The 13,016-nt window shown below is 42.2% G+C and overlaps 1 protein-coding gene across 3 annotated transcripts in view; it reads right to left on the reverse strand.

Moving 5' to 3' along the window:
• The window catches only part of LOC147207205 (tetraspanin-18B-like), a 20,828-nt gene extending 9,487 nt beyond the window's left edge, over positions 1 to 11,341 (reverse strand). For all 3 annotated transcript variants that reach the window (XR_015100581.1, XM_086108175.1, XM_086108174.1), the window contains exon 1: positions 11,251 to 11,341. The gene's annotated coding sequence lies outside the window, so the exon portion shown is untranslated. The remainder of the gene's footprint in view (positions 1 to 11,250) is intronic.
• Between the last annotated feature and the right edge of the window lie 1,675 nt (positions 11,342 to 13,016).

The following is a 13,016-nucleotide window of genomic DNA, read 5'->3' on the forward strand; positions in this document are numbered from 1 at the left end:
ATGAAAGATTGATTTGTCGCTAGTCGTTTTCAACAAAGAGAGTGTCGCTCAGATGATTAGAAGAAGTCTCCAGTTCAACTCAGAACAGAATCCATCCATCCATCCATTTTCCGAACCGCTTGATCCTCACTAGGGTCGCGGGGGGTGCTGGAGCCTATCCCAGCCATCTCCGGGCAGTAGGCGGGGGACACCCTGAATCGGTTGCCAGCCAATCGCAGGGCACACAGAGACGAACAACCATCCACGCCCACACTCACACCTAGGGACAATTTAGAGCGTCCAATCAGCCTGACATGCATGTTTTTGGAATGTGGGAGGAAACCGGAGCACCCGGAGAAAACCCACGCAGGCCCGGGGAGAACATGCAAACTCCACACAGGGAGGCCGGAGCTGGAATCGAACCCGGTACCTCTGCACTGTGAAGCCGACGTGCTAACCACTGGACTACCGGACCGCCCCTCAGAACAGAATGAGAATTGAAAAATGCTCCCGCGGATGCCGACACCAAAAGATCAGTTCATTTCGCTGTCAATCAAAAAGAGATTCCGCCTCAGACAGATCATTCAATCATTATGCAGAGAAGCTGAGCGTCCGATGGGCGGGACACAACCAGCATTTAACCAATTAATCGTCTCGTTTCAATGCATTGGGACAACCTACACTGAACTTTCTCGACGCGCAGCGTCCGCGTCCACACAGTTTCAAGCACAGTGAAGCTGCGGGAATGAATGAGAAGAGAGTCGCGTCGTAACCAGTCGTAAGAAGCTGATTCAAAACAAAAGTTGAGCGCGTTGTAGCGCATATTTAGTCAATGACATGTACACACAATTGTATGTACACACATATATTTGATCACTTATTTTTGGACATTTTAGGGGAAGCTGAGCTTCCCTTGCAGTCTTAGAGCAATCACCTCTGGTGTGTATGTATATATCAGATATCAGATTACAAATTATATGTGTAATTAATTATATTACACAGATCATTTTCTTGAAAAGGAACGGAGAGTAGAATTCCCGTATAAAGAAACGGACACATTTTATGATGTAGCCCGAAATTGAGCTTCCCCAGACCAGCATCCGCCACTGATACACACACGCACACGCACAATATATGTGTGTGTGGGAAGTGCAGGAACAATCTATCCATTTACATGGAAAAACTGAGCAAAGGTTCATGTGCGTCAAGTAATTAACTGACCCAATATCTTCATTATTGAATGACAAGTAAATACTCTTCTACCGCTACACTGCTTTAATATCCTTTACAACTGCACAAAAGTCAGATTTTCATCCAAATATTCCTGCTCTTAAAAAAGTAAGTTGTCAGAGATTTTCTCGGACAAAGTTAAAGAAATGACTCGGCACACAGGAAAATTGTCTTCAATATCGGCGGGAGCGGATCTCTGAGAGCGAACGACGGTTAGTTGCTCCGCGATCACACTCGAGCTCCCTTCCCGCCAATTCAGACTTTTATTGTAACATACAAGGAAAACACTGCCCCCGATATTTGCATACCGCACCCCCGGTCCGGCCCCTCGGTAGTGATTGGTTACCTGTTTTAAACATTGAACCACCAGTACGTTGGCGCCTTTTCTGTCTGGTCTACATCGAATTAACATGTTGCAGACTTTGCGGATGGCCAATGTCGCCTGGGCGCGACGGGTGTTCTCAACTCGTCTTTTGTTGCTCAACCGCTGTTCCCGAATTATTCATTCCCCTTTTGTGACCGAGTTTCGCCCTCTCCCCCGTGATCGCCCACCTGTATTGACGTGCTAATTGTGGACTTCAACAGCCCTCCGGCTTTGTGCACAGGAATTTGGGGGTGCTGGATACGCACCCAAACGTTTAGATGTGTCCAGATTAAATGAAACTTTAAACATGATACAATTTTGCTCATAGATTCCTCCAACATAAGTCAAATGACAAAAAAAAACTGGTGAATAAAGAGGAAAAAGTAAAGACATATTTGGATTGTATATACTAAACTGCTCTAGAAAATGTTGTTGGCTGCATTGTTTATGCATTTTGTTTTTGGGATAGAGAATTGTGTAATCAACCACATAATTTCTAAAATAAAAACAACTGCAATTTACCCAACTTACAACGGCAATTCTTCAACTTTAATCCATTAAACATGCTAAAATGAGTCAAGCAAGCAAATACATATTGTGAACATTTTCTAGTTACTTCGGAAAACTATTACATAGCAGGTTTCTGTGAAAGGTGATAAGGCAAACTGTTCAGGATTTTGTAAGATTTTAGGGTGGCCGACGCCCCTGTATCTCACTAGACTAGATCCACCCCTGCACTGAATCCCATTTCCAAATTCAGAACCAAAACAAGAGCAAACTGTAGTAAGCTGACACTATTTTTAAAACAATTCCATGAAAAAGATTAATGTGACATGCCCCCCACACACGCACAGACACACTTTGAATTCTTGAATATGGCATTGAAAAAAAGAAAATCAACACTGCCATTACAACCAAATGGTGATGGTCATTATTCAGGCCAAAAATACATTTTGGAGAAAAAGAACACCGGAAACACATGACACATAGGTAATTGAGAGCGGTGCAATGTGGCTATTTACAAAAGTGTGCTTTGCTCAGGGCCCGTCGTCAGATTTTGAAGGCCGCATGAATTTGTAGTCGAGACGCGCTGGAAAGTGCCGACCAATGCAGCCTTCGGGAGACCCATCCTTGTGAATTTGGACACAGTCACAGTGTCCCCCAGTGTCATTCCCCAGAAGGATGTCATTAAAAACCCGGAACAGGGCTGACTCGCTGCTATGCAACGTCTTAAAAACTGACTGGAAAACCTCCATGAATTTATGTTTATCCCAAAAAGATTTGTGTGCACCACTTTTTCCAGATTTTTTTTTTTTCAATAAAAGGCAGTTTGGAAATAGCTCAAATATTTGACAGCACACCATATTCAAAACCAGGTTTCTCCAGCGAGGTTTTCAACAATAGCATGGATGGTTAAAATGTTGAGGGACTACACCAGAATAGAGACTGCTGCTGTGTGAATTTTAGTACAAATGATTTCACTTCTGAGTGTGGTGCAGATGGGGTCTTTGGGTATTTTCAGCTTGGATGACATAAAACTTCCACTGTTCATTTGACCCTTTCGGGGACAATGGTTACTACAATGGACAGCTTTTCATGTTATCAGGTTACAGGGTGCATGAAAAGGTTAATGCGAAGAGACAGGCAAATGCATGATGACACAGCGAGCAACAGTTGTTGTCACTTGTGAAGAAGTGACTATGGCAATGTGTGCCTGTTGGATCAGCTCACACATGGAGAGACATTGGCTGCTAGTGAAGTGGGCATCTGAATGCGAGTGGGGCCCTCAGCGGGGGTGTGAAGCGGACCAACTGTGCACTTAAGGCCTGATGGTGTTTATCAGTTGGAGATGACATCAAGCCACCTGCCTCATACAGTGCAGTGAAGCAGTTTGGATGCTTTTCTCTTGGGATGGCTCCTGTGAGACATCCAACAACCTTCATTTAAATGCTGTAATCCACATCTTGTCAAAATTTCATGCTAAAATGTCCCAAAAACAACAGAGCCTTAAAGCTTGTGTTCATTAGGGAGATTCACATACAATCTTTTACTATGAAGGTATGCGTGACATACTGGATGCAGGGGAAATTATTTCAGGAACGTCGTTCTCAGGTGTTGCTCATGTTTTAGTAGTTGCTGGGTACGTGGCAGGTCAATAAGATTAACATCCCCAACGGTGATTTTATGGTGCCTTTTACAAATGTTAGCACAGTGGTTTAATGTCAGTTGTTCCAAGGAAATACAAAATGCAGTTTTCAAATGACAATTTAATTTATCAAAACTCAAAACAAATCCAAACCTTTCTGACCTCTGTGAAGAAGTAATTGCCCCCTATATCTAATCACGGGTTGTGTCACCCTTGGCAGCATAACTGAAATCAAGCGTTTGCAATACTGTAATTGGTGAAGAGTATTTCATTGCTGTGGAGGAATTTGGGATTACTCTTTGCACAATCGTTTCAACTCCACCGTATTTAAGGGTTTTCTAACATGAAATGCCCATTTAAGGTCACACCACAGCATCTCAATTGGATTCAAATCCGGACTTTGATTTGTCCACTAAATAAACTGTTTTTCTTTTGAGGAGAGGGGCAGTGGGGGGGGGGGGGGGGGGTTACGTTCAGAGGTGGACTTGCTGGTGTGTTGGTAGGCAGGGTACACCCCGGACCGGTTGCCAGCCAATCGCAGGGCGCACATAGAAAATCAACCATTTGCACCTATAGGGACAATTTATAGTGTTCCATTAATCTGCCTGTTTTTGGAATGAGGGAGGAAACCGGAGTACCTGGAGAAAACCCAAGCAGACACGAGGAGAACATCCAAATTTCATACAGGGAGCCCAGAGCCGGAATCGTACCTCTGAGGCCGACGTGGTAACCAGTTGTCCACCGTGCCGCCCTACCGCCACTTTCTTTAGCAATATGCCACAAGCTAAAGAACTTCACAAACAGATGAATAAAAAGTAATTGACATTTATCAGTCTGGAAAGGTTTATAAAGCCATTTCTTAAGCTTTAGGACTACCCCACAGTGAGAGCCATTATCCACAAATGGGAAAAAACATGGAACAACGGTGAACAGCCGGCCTGTTTTGGCTTGAATCCTATTGAAATGCTGTGGTATGACCTTAAAAATGCTATTCATGCCCAAAAACCCTCCAGTGTTTTTGGATTCAAACCATTCTGCAAGGTAGAGTGGGCCAAAATATCTCCACAGAGATGTGAAAGACTCATGGCTAGTTCAAGAAAACACTTGATTTCAGTTGTTGCTGCTGAGCGTGGTGCAACCAGATATTAGCTTTAGAGGGAAAACAGTCAGGTGGCTTTGAATCGTTTTCCTTTTATAAATACATTCATATATAAATGAATGAATAAACAAATAAATATACAAATAAATAAAATCACCAAAAGAGCACGATACTTCAGTTAAGTAAGATGACGGCATCCTTTCCAGCCATTGTTTCTTAGTCAAAGTGGAGGGAATTAGGAACAGTTCCAAAGAGCACAAAACCACGAGGCCTCTGATAGAAGGCAACAAAATGTCAGGGAAAGTCTACTAGAACATCTGAACTTCATTAGGGAGTAATCAGAGGAATTTTAAATGATGGCAAGGTGTGTGGACTCATCTTTAACATGAGTGTGAATATTCATTGTGAACACATCTACATCCCCAGAAGGTGTGCATACCTGTGCAAACACAACATCTCAATTGTTTGGTTTCACTTGCAACTCAGTTGTTTGATTTCAGGTCACAATAATGATGGAAAAAGTTTTGAAATGAATGATCTCAGTCTCATTTTTTTTATGATGCAAGAACCTCGCATCGGAACAGGGATGTGCAGAATGATTATATTCACTGTACATGTGACGACTTTGCACAAAAGAACAAGTTGTATCAAAGGCTTTAACATTGGGAGTGCTGAATTATGAATCACGTACTTAAAATAGCACGCTCAGCATTGGCATGTGGGTCTTGTTTGAAGTGCGGCCGCCTCTGCCTTTCCAGTTGGTTAATGTTGAGCTGTTAAGAATTTTGACATGACGGAGATGTCATCAGCCTCCTCTCGGCAGGAAATATTCCCTGTTGGTCAAACATCATGCGACTAACGCTTACGTCAGACATTTGATTTTTACCTAAAAATAAATGAATAAAAATTGCACGCTGAAATTAAGAATTTTTTTTCACCGCCCAGCACGTTTTCACCCCTCTGTCTTTCAAGTATGACATTATTTGTACTTTTGGGACCCAAAAATACAGAAACATGAAAAGTATTATTCAGTTTATCAGGTTAGCATGTAAAGTCAGCATTATTTTAAAACACATTACTTCCATTCAAATCAACTGGGGTTTTTTTGTTGTTGTTGTTGTTTTTTTTTTTTGTTCCTATGCACTGTCCTGCGATTCGCCCAAGCCGACATAATGAAATAAACATTTTGGTGCTGCGTGACTCATGATTCACGTTTTTGTATTTGTTTTCTAATTCAAATCTGTGTACCTACTTGTCATCATGACTGAGAATCTGCACACAGGCATTGAGAGCAGTGAAAAGAGAGTCGTGAGAGTAAAAAAAAAAACAACAACAACAAAAAAAACAAAGGGGGCGAGGGGTTGACAATCACTCACAAAGCCATTCTTCTAAGAAGTCTTCAACGGAAGGGCAATGCTACAGCAGCAACAATTCTTTGCAACAAACCAAAAATAAAAACCTTCCATGTTATCTTACCAATGTGAAGACCGTTAACCTGTAAGCTGCTTTTGGCAAAATGTAAATATTATTTAACATGCCTTGTACAGTTCCACTCTGCTTACTGGTGCTATTCAACACCATTGCAGCTAAATGCAAGAAGCCCACTTGCAGTTCAATTGTGTTGTTGCTGTTTTTTTTAAGACTGCAAGTGTGTTGGATGTGTGCTTATGCAACACTGTTTTTAAGGCATGGACACTAGTTCCACTGGGTTTTAGATTCGGAACAAAAATGTGCTTCCTATTTCCATATTCTTGCATTCAAACATACATTTTAAAAAATCAACAGAGGAAAATAAAATGTGCGCATACCACCAAACTGTACCATGAAACGCAACTGTGAGATATTGTTTCAGCTAGGGTACAATCTCCCTCCTACTAAAAGGCTCACCCTGTCCAAGTGCTCCCGCATTTCTTTGCACCGCTATCTTTCACATTCAAGCATTGCGCACGTACATGCAGGGGATGAAAGTCTCGGACAAAGCATAGACCGCACAGGCAGCGGTGTTCTGTCACCATCATTCCAGCGGACAGCTGCTTCAGCGCTGAGATGACAAGTTGAGCATGTGGAAAACAGTCCTGCTAGCTGGCTTCTACGACAGCGGCCACGGTGTTCAGAATGACTGGCTCCCATTTCCGAAGCATCGTGTTGCCGAACGCTCTTGTGATTTGGCAACATTGAGTCGAGTCCATCTTGATCATTCTGTTGAGTGTTTGTATTCAAGGATCAAAGAAGGCTATCAAAATAGTCTGTGAATCTATAAATGCATTCCATTTGATGATTCTTTCCTAGATTTTAGTCAGGTAAATGTGTTTTACAAGTTTTGTAGGAAATAGTAGAAGTAGAAAAATGTGATCGATCACAATTTATTATGGAAAATTGCGCAGTGAATTACTTTCAAAGATGCAATCATTTGACAGCCCAAATATTTTGACAACAAAAACTTCTTGAAAATAAGATGACATGCTCCTTTGGAAAGATCTTCTGTAGATATCCCTTTTTGTGTCTTTATCTTGTAGCGACAAAAGTAGATGACAAGATCAGATGAATAAAGCCATAAATCCAGGCTCAAGATCCCACCATGGTCAGCCACGTAATTGCCAATAAATGTGTGTTGTAAAAGTTGTGGTTTTTCTTGTCTTTGCAAAAACCTTGAAAAATGACTGCGGCAATTATGCTCTGTGGACGACGATCACGGGAGTTTGAGCTTTGACTTCTGTCATTTGATCTTGTCATCTACTTTTGCCACTACAAGACAACCACACAAACCAGTTGATCAGCAGACCAGCTGATTTTGTAAGCTTAGATGGTTTGCAGGAACACAATCAAAACATGTGACGGAAGACCACCCACACGGGGAAGGGCCTGCAGTGTCAGAGCAACGGTTGGTGAATGGATGTGAGGGGCTCAACATCTGCTTTGTATTTCACTGCGACTTTAATCTTGTTAAATGGAGAAACTTGAAAAGAGCACCGGGGCATTATCATTAGATGTCCCCGGTGTGTTACAGGAAACGCGGAGACGACTATACACCAAATGATTGCATTAAGAAAGTTCTCCCTTTTTCCCCAAATGATATCAAGGACATTTAGGACACTTTTTCGGAACCCATTGTGCGCACATGACTTCACGTGACATGTCCAAAGTAACTTAACTTTTTCTGCATAAATCTCCCTGTGCTCTCTCAGGCCAGCGGGTACACCGCAATCGTTTCTTGACTGCCGATTTATCCAGTTAACCTTCTAAAGTTGCAGCTCTAATAGAATATTCTGAAACTGATCAGCTACAAAACAGAGTTCGGCGAAAATCATACTGGGGGGAAAAAAAATGAAATAGGCAGTGTTTTACCTAAACAAGTTCAACAAATAAAAATTAATGAACTCATTCATATTTTGGGGGAACATGAACTAAACGGGGCGGCCCGGTAGCCCAGTGGTTAGCACGTCGGCTTCACAGTGCAGAGGTGCCGGGTTCAATTCCAGCTCCAGCCTCCCTGTGTGGAGTTTGCATGTTCTCCCTGGGCCAGCGTGGGTTTTCTCCGGGTACTTCGCTTTCCACCCACATTCCAAAGACATGCGTGGCAGGCTGATTGAACACTCTAAATTGTCCCGAGGTGTGAGTGTGAGCGCGGATTGTTGTTCGTCTCTGTGTGCCCTGCAATTGACTGGCAACTAGTTCAGGGTGTCCCCCGCCTACTGCCCGAAGACGGCTGGGGTAGGCTCCAGCACCCCCTGCGACCCTTGTGTGGATAAAGCGGTTCGGAAGATGGATGAATGAATGAATTCTTTGGAAACACGTTTTCTATACGCAGGCAATTTTTTTTTTTTAAGCAGCTGCCTTGATCGCCCGCTGATCGCTCCAACTTGGGTACGTTTTGGTCACTACATAGTTCCCTACGTCATCCAGTGGGAGGATGACATACCGTACATAAACGAAATAGGCAATTTTGCACCGCGATTTGCAGGTCAAAATGAATATTTTGCCCCTCATTAATGCACAATGAATAGCAAAATTGAGACTCAAACGTAAAGACAACTGTCAAACGAGAGTAGCAGAATAAGAAGAACCACCGAGATGATCACAAATAGCTTTGCTGGGCTCACGTCACTTATGGCGGGTTGTCAGAGATTGAGGAGAAGCTCCGTGCTACTCACGCAGAAGGTGCTAGTTAGCAACAGCTTCAGCTGGCTACTAGTGCGACGAAACACATTGCGGACTCGCTCCAAAGTTAATAACCATCGTCTTTGTGGCGACGAATAAGCTGCAGTTCTGACAAGTGTCATATTCACGAGGGGAATTGAATTTGGAGGGTCCACTTGAACAGAATCCATTTATCCTTTCACCCTATTTATCGCTTTACCCAGGGATGGCAATGGCTAGTGATGAAAAAAGCGAAAAGGAGCGTGGCCTGGACGGGGCGACCAATCACAACAAGTAAGACATGATACACGTCCAATCGCAGGGCTGTTTACAATCGGAAGATGGAAAGACTGATCGGGAGAGCTCGTGAAAACTCGACGATAAGGTACCTGACCCCCTCTAAAATTTTCTCAACGGATTTAGACGACTCACAAAAATGATCAATTTAAGAAATAAAACGGCGGATTTCCGCGTATCCGCGGAAAATTGCCATCCCTGTTTACCAATCATCCTCATCAAGGTTGAAGTAACTGATTGCCGCAAAGGACTCTTTACCAATCGATCATGAGGTGATCGTGGTTGGGATATTGAGGGGGAAATGATCCTGAATCAGCTGCATCCAAGTCAGCTATTGAACCACTAAACCAGGGGTCGGCAACCCAAAATGTTGAAGGCGCCATATTGGACCAAAATAAACAAAAAACAAATATGTCTGGAGCCGCAAAAAATAAAAAGCCTTATCATGAGCAATATTAGCCTGCTATCAACATGACAAAGTTGGCTACGAATACACAACGAGCATTCACGATTAAAAGTTTTTTTCCCCCGTGCAGTTCATCCTGTCGAGGAGGGGTGCCCAAACTTTTTTGACGGAAGATCTACTTTTCGAGCAACCAACCTCCCGCGATCGACCCTTACCGCACACACGCGCATATGGACATACTTACACACGCATGCCGTAATGAGCAACAGCCAAGATGAAGGACGCACGGGACGCACTTTCGCAGCGTGCTAACCATCGTAGCTCACGTGTACCATTTAAAAATCCTTTTCTTGGCCACCCAGATTACCATTCTTAGCAAGTACCGTCGATGAATTGTACATGAGAGGCAGCATTTATTTATTTATTTCCAACAGCCCCCTGATTGGCATCCCGCCCTGCTTATATAAACTTGTCGCAGGCTATGACGCAAATATTTGTTGACATTTAATATTTATTTGACACATTTTTACAGCATTGGAAAACGTTCATGTTTGTGTCATGTTTGTCCTCTGACAGAAACCATATGAAAACAAAAAATATATTTCCCTCCCATCTTTTTCCATTTTCAAAAAGTTTTGAAAAACCTCTAGGCAGCCACTGGGGACTCTAAAGAGCCGCATGCGGCTCCAGAGCCGCTTGTTGCCGACCCCCGCACTAAACCATTAATGATCACCATCGGTTAATTAATGAAGAAAAATGGCTTAGACTTAACCAGATATAACACCAGCTCTGTGAGGAAACACATTTCCTGCATTTTGGATTTGTACTAAAAATGCTAATATTAAATAAAGTTATCTAATATTAGAGACATTTCAGTCTTGTATCTACATGAGTTTTGCTTGTTATTGGCGGACGTTATTTTCCTTGACAAATTCATGAAATTCGGAGTTTAAGAGCATCTATAATAACACTGTACATCGAGTACCTGTATTCTACAACGATGTCTGTCAACAAAATAACCCAAAATATAATCTCTCCTTGGTATACATTTTTCATTTGACTTTATATTGTTTTGTGACACCATCGGCAATTAGTATATCAAAGTGAATCATAATAAACAGTGCCAGACGCCAGTAATGGTGAAAACACCGTTATAAAATCTGAACACACCTTGGCAAAAAACATGTATATACACTGGATACACACAATAGTAATATATTAAACACAACAATGTGTTTGCCCCGAGTAAAATGAAAAATAAGATAGGGGAAAGGGGTATCAATAATGAGTTAAAAAAAAAGATTTTCTAGTGAATATTTTCGTGTTTAATGAATATAATTGTGTGGGACTGAGATGCAACAATTAATCGAAGTTAACACCTGCGTGTTGTAAAAGTCATTTGGTGCTGTATGAAACGCCACACTTGCCTTCATGAAACCTAAACAACGTAAACCATTCTCGCCAAATGGACATTAACAAACAGTCATAATTTCAAAAGAATGTATGATTAAAAAATAAGAGTAGAATTTATCGCGGGGGAAACTACAATACAGATTTAACTGTTTCAAAGGTTTCCAGACGTTGTCACTTACCTAGTTTCTGTTCCACTTGCAGGTGGTCTGGGTCAGGAAACAAAGAACTCCGCTGTTGCTCACCTTGGAGAAGTGCGACGATAGCAGCTTCTCTTCACTGCCGTCAATCAATTTTATTAATTGGCGCTTCCATCAAACTGAAATGCTACGCTTCCGTCCACGTTTTTCAGAGTAAAAGAATAAAAGCGAAATAGGTGGCGCCCACAAAAAAGGAAAAAAAAGCTGTGCTGTGCAGAAGGTTCGCCTCGGTTTTCGAGGAAATGCCGTTCCTACGACGGTGAAATAACTGCGACCCTCGTGAGGATAAGTGGATTAGAAAATGGATGGATGGATGGTCTGCATACTCCATTAAAATTTGATTAGTTCAAAGTAAGGGAAAAAATTAAATATAGAATTTTAAAAACAACTTATCGAGTTATCCTGGTTGAAAGCTGCTCTACGCATAATTTTGTAGTACATATTTTTGTAATGCATGTGTTTGAATTTTTCAAATGCCACAAATGTGAACGGTAGTACCGTGAGCAGCGCCTCGGAATGAACTCACAGGAATGGAAAAAGAAGAAAACTGTTTATGTCAACTGTGAAGGCACATCAGATGTTTATTGTAGCATCCAGAAATGGATGGATGGATAGATAGATAGATAGATAGATAGATAGATAGATAGCAGTGGCGGATGCTGGTCTGTCAAGGAGGGGATTGGCTCATTTTACTGTCAATCAAAAAGAGATTCAGCCTCAGACAAGCGTGTGTGTATCTGTGTGGTGTTTGTGTCTGTTGTAAAATGTGAACTGTTGTAAAATGTAAAGTTTCGTTAAAAGATTACATTTATGTCAGCCTGTTTAAAAAAAAAAATCTAACCTGGTAAAGACAACTTGTTTTTGTTAGGGTTTGGATGTGACCCCAATAGCACGACAACAGGCAGGTATCGTGGAAGCCAACACTTGGCGTAGTTTAAGAGTCTTCACAAAGTCACTCGGGAAGAAGCACGAGGAGTCCACAAGGAAATGTCCACACAAGGAACAAAAAGCTGCAGGAGATGGCAACAGAGTCCACTGGGGTGGTGACGGCACGAACTTGCCCTGAGGAATGGTCTGTGAGTCAATTTGTACCAGTCCAAACGAGCAGATAGGCAACAGGTGGGTGATGAGCTGACGAGTCTCAGGTGTGAGGTGCAGAGCACCCTGGCTGAGGAGGCTGCCTGGCCGGCCCCTCCCTAACAGTTTTTTACTCATATCCACAATCACCACATTACTCTTCATAATTGGTACACCAATAAAATAAGTATTTCATTAATCTCAGCAATCACTCCCTCAAAGTGATTTTGTAAATCACAACTCCTAAATAAAAATGTGTGCATTTTAAAACTGCTGTCTCAGTGCAAGTGTAATGCGACGCAAACAGGAAGTGGTTTTTAAACCATTGGTTTTGTCTAGGCTTATCCTCTTTAGGGTCAAGATGTGCTGAAGCCCATCCCCGCTGCTTTGAGTAAGTCGAGTGATACATCCTGGACTTGGGGTCAGCAAACCACAACTTTTTAAAACTTATTCTTTTAATTTGGTGCAATATGTAACCAGCCTGACACATACTTTAGACCTAGTTCTTACTGAGGGTCTACTAGTGTCAGACTTAAGAAAGTCTTGGACAATGTGATTTTCGATCACATGACAGTTTCCTTTGATGCCGCCTTTTCTCATGCCACTGTTAAATCTGTTGCTCCGGAGTGCAACCTCCAAATTTTTAACTCACTCACTGACGGTTGGTTCTC

The sequence above is a fragment of the Hippocampus guttulatus genome, chromosome 3 (assembly GCF_054856545.1).
Source record: "Hippocampus guttulatus isolate MCC_2025c chromosome 3, RoL_Hgut_1.0, whole genome shotgun sequence".
NCBI classification, from domain to species: Eukaryota; Metazoa; Chordata; class Actinopteri; order Syngnathiformes; family Syngnathidae; genus Hippocampus; species Hippocampus guttulatus.